We start from the raw sequence: 6721 nt of genomic DNA, 5'->3' as shown, positions 1-6721 counted from the left end.
ATGCAAACCTACTTTCACTCTCAAGTCCCTTGACTCCCCTAGACTGGCGTGCCTGCGTGCAGACTTCTCTTCTGCCTCTCCAAGCTTCTTCTTGTTCACTGTAGTCAGGAAGAATTCACATCTATGATTATAAATTCTGCTTGTGCCTTTTCACCTGGGAAGCACCCTGAGCCTGTTTGGTTGATCACCTCCATCTTTCAGAGCACCCTTCCCACACCTCTATGAACTTTTCATACCTTGTTGAGATTTTCTATTTATTAGCCAATTTATAGTGTTAAGGATGATAAATGACAGCCTGATTTAGTTCAAAGAAAAGATATGAAAGAGCTAAATAAAACGAGTTTCAAACTTCAGCTTTTCTACTTAGAGGCATGTGGTCTTATTTAATCAATAGTAAAATGGTATTGATAATGAAATCCTTCTTCCTTAGGATGTAATGTGGTATGAATATGAGTACATGTAATGGGCCTTTAGCATCTTTCATCTCTCAATAAATGGCAATTATAGGTAGCATGACCTTTCCAAATACCTATAACCTGTCATAGTGTGGGGCAATGTGCTGGTTTGGATTATTGTGTCCCCCAAAATGCCATGTCTTTGATGCAATCTTGTGGGGGGAGAGGTATTAGTGTTGATTAGGTTGGAATCCTTTGATTGAATGTTTCCATGGAGATATGACTCAATCAACTGTGGGATAATTTCCACGGAGGTGTTACCCCATCCATTCAGGGTGGTTCTTAATTCAATCACTGCAGTCCTATGGAAGTGTTCACAGACAGAAGGAAGAACTGAAACTTAGAGAAACACTTTGAAGACAACCATTGAAAGCAGACTTTTGCTCCAGAGAAGTTAGGAGAGGACAAAATGCCCCAAGAGCAACATTTTGAAGAATGCACAGGAGCTGACCCAGGAGCTGGAACGCAATCCAGGATGAGCAGATGCCGGCCATGTGCCTTCCCGGCTTACAGAGGTTTTCCGGACACTACTGGCCTTCGTTCGGTGAAGGTACCTGATTGTTGAGCCTTACCTTGGACACTATGGCCTTAAGACTGTAATTTTGTAACCAAATAAACCCCCATTATAAAAGCCAATCAATTTCTGGTATTTTGCATAATGGCGGCATTAGCTAACTGGAAGGTTAGCTAACTTAAGGTTTGGTTTTTTGGTTTTTATTTTTTCCTTTTTCAATAAAAGAATGAACTGTCTGAAACTTCAAAAAGCAACAGAATGAGAAAGCCAAATTTTCAACCCTGCAAATTACAGATTTCCAACATTCACTGACACTAATATTTCTTTGTTTCAGTCTATTGTTTAAACTTTCTAGCTACACTCTGAGCACCATATATAAAAAGTGTCAGATTTGTATGCCTTTGGATGTACAAAGAGTTTGGTTTTTATATAATCAAACTGGTTTTTTAATTTCATTGGTTATTTTTGCTATTGACTTATGCTTGGGGAATTGACCCTAAAGATATTTGATTGATATCTACTCCTGTGTTTCCTGGTATATTGATGTTTCAAAATTGGAAAAAAATGCATATGAAATAGAAAAGGGAAGGGAAAATGGCATTACGATGGATATTTTTTGCTACTTAGCTGTGATATGGTCACCTGATTCGTTTCAATGTATTCATGTTTGTAAGTGCAGTGCTCAAGGTAAATAAAGTCAATGAACCTAGGTTAAAGTATTCAGTTAGAATGTTAAAAGTTCTGGTACGAAGTTATCCTGACTGCATTACTCTGCATTTTGGGGGGAAATTGCCCTCGAATGTATTTCTGTTTTCAAAGTTAATGGTAATTATATATTTTCCTAAATTTTTCTATAAATAGGAAACCTAGTCCATTTTGTAAAGTCCTAGCAACAAAAAGAGATGAAAGTCAGAAGTTTAGTTGATGCTTTCCTTTTAAAACTTGTCTAAAAGAGGTGAAGATAGCCCCTCTCCCCCTCCTCCCCAAGTCCTTTCCCCTTTCCCCGCCCCGGTCCCCCCTGCTTTCCCATCCTGCGTCCCGGGGAAACCCCCGCGGAGAAAAACACACACACACACACACACACACACACACACACACACACCCGCCCCCCCCCCCCGCGGAGAAGAACACACACACACACACACACACAGACACACACACCCACACACACCCGCCCCCAGAAGCGCGCCGCCGCCCGCTGTCGGTGCTGAGCCGCAGCCAAGAGGCCGTGGGCTCGGGCGGAGACGCGGGCGCCCTCCCCGCTACGGCCCGCGGCAGGGTTTTTTCTTATATGTGATGCCATTCCAGCACTGAACTCATGGAGGCTGAGCATTTACTCAGGAGTCCGTAGAGCTGCTGTATTCTATTGGAGATGTCTAACAGTAACACTACTCAGGAGACTCTGGAAATAATGAAAGAATCAGAAAAAAACTGGTGGAAGAATCTGTAAACAAAAACAAGTATATATCTAAGACTCCAAGTAAGGAAGAAAATAAGAAAGAGGGTGAGGATACCAGTTTACATCAGGAGACACAGGATTATGAGTTCATTTTTGACAAGAGGCAGACATCCAACCATGATCATGCCAGGAAACGAGCCAAATCTAATTCCCAGCTGAAGTTGGTGCGCAGCCTGGCAGTGTGTGAGGAGTCCTCTACTCCATTTGCTGATGGGCCACTAGAAACCCAGGATGTAACTCAATTGCACATCGGTTGCCCTTCTGACAAGGAAGAGAAGTCCACAAAGGATGTCTCTGAAAAGGAAGACAAGGACAAAAACAAAGAAAAGGTCCCAAGAAAAATGCTGTCCAGAGATTCCAGCCAAGAATATACAGACTCCACTGGAATAGACCTACAGGAATTTCTTGTAAATACGCTGAAAAAGAACCCAAGGGACAGAATGATGCTGCTAAAATTAGAACAGGAGATTCTGGAATTTATTAATGACAATAACCAGTTCAAGAAATTCCCTCAAATGACCTCATATCACCGAATGCTATTACCCCGGGTAGCTACCTATTTTGGGATGGACCACAATGTTGATCAAACTGGAAAAGGTGTCATCATCAACAAAACCAGTAACACAAGAATCCCTGAACAGAGGTTCTCAGAACACATAAAGGATGAGAAGAACACAGTTTCAACAGAGATTCATTCTCAAGAGAGATGATGACAGTATGGCCTGAGATGATAACCAAATCAGAGGTCCATTGCAGGATGGAAGGAGGAGCAAGTCAATAGAAGAGAGAGAGGAGGAATATCAGAGGGTCTGAGAGAGAATATTTGCCCGAGAGACTGGCCAGAATGGATATCTAAATGACATCGGGGGAACCGCGAGGGGCTGAGCCGTACCTCAGGCAGCCGCCAGCGCAGCACAGACAGCGAACTCAAATCCCTGGAGCCATGGCCCTGGAGCAGCACGGACTCTGATGGCTCTGTCCGGAGCATGCAGCCCCCTGTCACCAAAGCCAGCAGCTTCAGAGGAATTTCTGTCCTCACCCAGGGTGGCAGCTTTGGAGGCAGTAAAGGTGGTAGTGCAGGAAGGACCTCTAGCTTCCACTGGACAGCCCCTCCCCACCCCCAACTATGCCACCTCTAGCCATGCACCACCTACTCAGCAAGTCCTGCTGCCCCAGGGCTACCTGCAGCCCCCTCCACAGATCCAGGGTTCTTACTATCCCCCTGGACAGTATCCTAACTCCAACCAGCAATGTCAACATCTCTCTCACCCGGTAGCCTACAGCCCCCAGCGCGATCAGCTGCTGCCTCAGCCATCCCAGCAGCCTGGTTTACAGCCCATGATGCCTAACCAGCAGCAGGTGGCTTACCAAGCATGATTGGGGTCCAGCAGCCACAGAACCAGGGCCTGCTCAGCAACCAGAGGAGCAGCAGGGGGCGCAGACGCAAGGCCTGGAGGTTCAGTACACTCCACTCCCTTCTTACCAAGTCCCAGTGGGTAATGACTCTCAAAATGTGGTCCAGCCACCTTTCCAGCAACCCATGCTGGTCCCTGCAAGCCAATCTCTACAAGGGGGCCTCCCAGCAGGGGGCATACCCGTGTACTACAGCATGATCCCACCGGCTCAGCAGAATGGTGCAAGTCCTTCTGTGGGGTTTCTGCAACCTCCTGGCTCTGAGCAATACCAGATGCCTCAGTCTCCTTCTCCCTGCAGTCCACCACAGATGCCACAGCAGTACTCAGGAGTGTCACCTTCTGGGCATGGTGTGGTGGTCATGCAGCTGAATGTGCCTAATGGACCCTAAGCTCCCCAGAACCCATCTATGGTCCAGTGGAGTCACTGTAAATATTACAGCATGGACCAGCAGGGCCAGAAGCCTGGAGACCTGTACAATCCTGACAGTAACCCCCAGGCCAACACACAGATGAGCAGCAGCCCCGTCACATCCCCTACCCAGTCCCCAACACCCTCTCCTGTCACCAGCCTCAGCAGCGTCTGCACGGGACTCAGTCCTCTACCTGTCCTCACACAGTTCCCCCGGCCTGGGGGTCCAGCACAGGGTGATGGGCGGTTCTCCCTCTTGGGCCAGCCACTGCAGTACAATCTGGCCATCTGCCCTCCCTTGCTCCACGGCCAGTCGACTTATACAGTGCAACAGGGACAGAATGGATTAAAGCATGGAAACCGGGGCAAGAGACAAGCACGCAAATCTGCCTGCACTGACCTGGGGACAGTAGACGTTGTCCTGGGGCGGGTGCTGGAGGTGACAGATCTCCCCAAGGGCATCACCCGCACCGAGGCTGACAAACTCTTCACTCAGCTCACCCTGTCTGGCACCAAGATCCAGTGGCTCAAGGACACTCAGGGGCTGCCTGGCAGGGGTGGGGGGGTGGGGGGAATGGTGGGACTGCCGAGAATGGCTGCCATGCAGACCTTGCTGCCTTGTGCACCATCGTGGCTGTGTTCCCCAGCCCCCTGGCTGCCCAAAATGCCTCCCTTCACCTCAACAACTCCATGAGTCGCTTCAAACTTCGAGTGGCCAAAAAGAACTATGACCTGAGGATCCTGGAGCGAGCCAGCTCCCAATAAGGGGAGGAAGGACTAAGGGACTGACACAGTAGGGGTGAGGACAAGTTGAAGGGGGGTTGAGGGATCCAGACAGTCCACTGACAGAGGTAGAAAATAGGGAGACAGGCACTAAACTGGAACCTAAGACAGTGGGAATGAAGATGGACAGAGGAACACACTGGCACTGGACACCTCGTCTCCTGCCATCGTCCCCTGTCTGTCCCCATCTGGTTCCTCTCTGCTTCCCTCTCATTCCCATCCTCTTTTATCACTTTTTATCTCTTCTCCCACCATGAAATTAATTTCTTTCATATTCTTTGGCCAGGTGGAATTGGGAGGGTCCCACACTCCCCTATTCTATTTCCTTGCTATCCTAAGCTCCCTTTTCTTCTTTTGGTCTTTATGAATATATTTATAGGGACAGAATTAAGAAAAATGAAATTGATTTCCCCTTCCTCTCACTTCCCTCATCTTGTCTCCCCAAACACCACAGAGTTAAAACTTGGGGCCCCCCTCACTCCCCAGAACACTTGTATATTGTTTGAAGTTTGTGCCTCAGTAACAGACACAGTATTTAATAGCACATACAGATTTTTGCAGGGTATATTCACTATAAATTTTATTTAATCTGGTTTTTTTTTTGTTTGTTTGGGGGTTTATTTGAGGGAGGGTTGGTTTTGTTTTTAAATATAAAAAAAATCTTCTGTCACTGGGAGAAAAAGGTGAAGGTGTAAATGAATATTGTTCCCATTAACTATTTTCCTCATACCAATGAATAACTAGTATGCGTGCTTAATGGAGTTCAGACTATTAGTATCAGCATAATATTGAAGAAGTTTCTTAGCTTCTTGGTGTCTCAACTTTCTCATCTAGAAAATGGGAATGTTAATAGGTTCTATATCCTGGAATTGTAAATGTCAAAAGAGTTAAGATATATAAAGCATGGAAAATAATGCCTGACATATATGAAGTGCTGTCTAAGTGCTTGATGTTATTATTCTTTCGATTATGCATTGATTTGTTATGTGGCATGAAACTCCTGGATGTGTACAATTTCATGGCTCTACCGATTTTGTGATAATATCTCACTTCTTAAATATTTGATGTTTTAAAAGTACATTTTAATATCTGGAATTTCAAGCCCCCAATTTTAATGTTGTTTATCAAAAGCTTTGGATATTTTTTTCTGATTACTCTTCCAGGTAAACTTTATAATTCCTATAAGTGTCAAATGTTTTTTGTCATTTCCTTACAAAAAGAATTTGTCTTAACAGATTTATTTAGCAATAGTTGATATCTTTCAATATGAGACACTTCTACTCAATTCTCAAATCAACATTAAATATCTCCATAATATTCAATATTTTTTCCTATTAGACATGCATACTTCTTATGAGTTAATTATTAGATATATTAATTATTGTTGCTGCACTAAATGGGATCTATTTTGACTATTACAAATGATTCTTAACTAGTTATAATATTTGCTAATTTTTCTGAAAGTAATTGGCACCTCACTACATTACTAAATTGTATTATTAATTCTAATAACTGTCCATATTTGGGTTTCCTGATAGACAATCATATCCCCTTGTCTATCACCTTGATAGACAATCATATTGAAAATATTAATTTTTCTTATTTTCTGTACTAAATATTTACTTTCTCTATTTGTACTGCACTGAGCATATCTTCAAACAATAGTGGTAAAATGGACATTATTAT

At 44.4% G+C, this 6721-nt stretch overlaps 1 pseudogene; it reads left to right on the top strand.

Moving 5' to 3' along the window:
* Window positions 1-2341: 2341 nt before the first annotated feature.
* On the top strand, window positions 2342-5652 carry LOC119517683 (annotated as a pseudogene).
* The last annotated feature ends 1069 nt before the right edge of the window (window positions 5653-6721 follow it).

The sequence above is a fragment of the Choloepus didactylus genome, chromosome 21, assembly GCF_015220235.1.
Source record: "Choloepus didactylus isolate mChoDid1 chromosome 21, mChoDid1.pri, whole genome shotgun sequence".
Classification (NCBI taxonomy): Eukaryota; Metazoa; Chordata; class Mammalia; order Pilosa; family Megalonychidae; genus Choloepus; species Choloepus didactylus.
The sequence above is the reverse complement of the archived record's forward strand: the minus strand, read 5'-3'. Positions and strand labels throughout refer to the sequence as shown.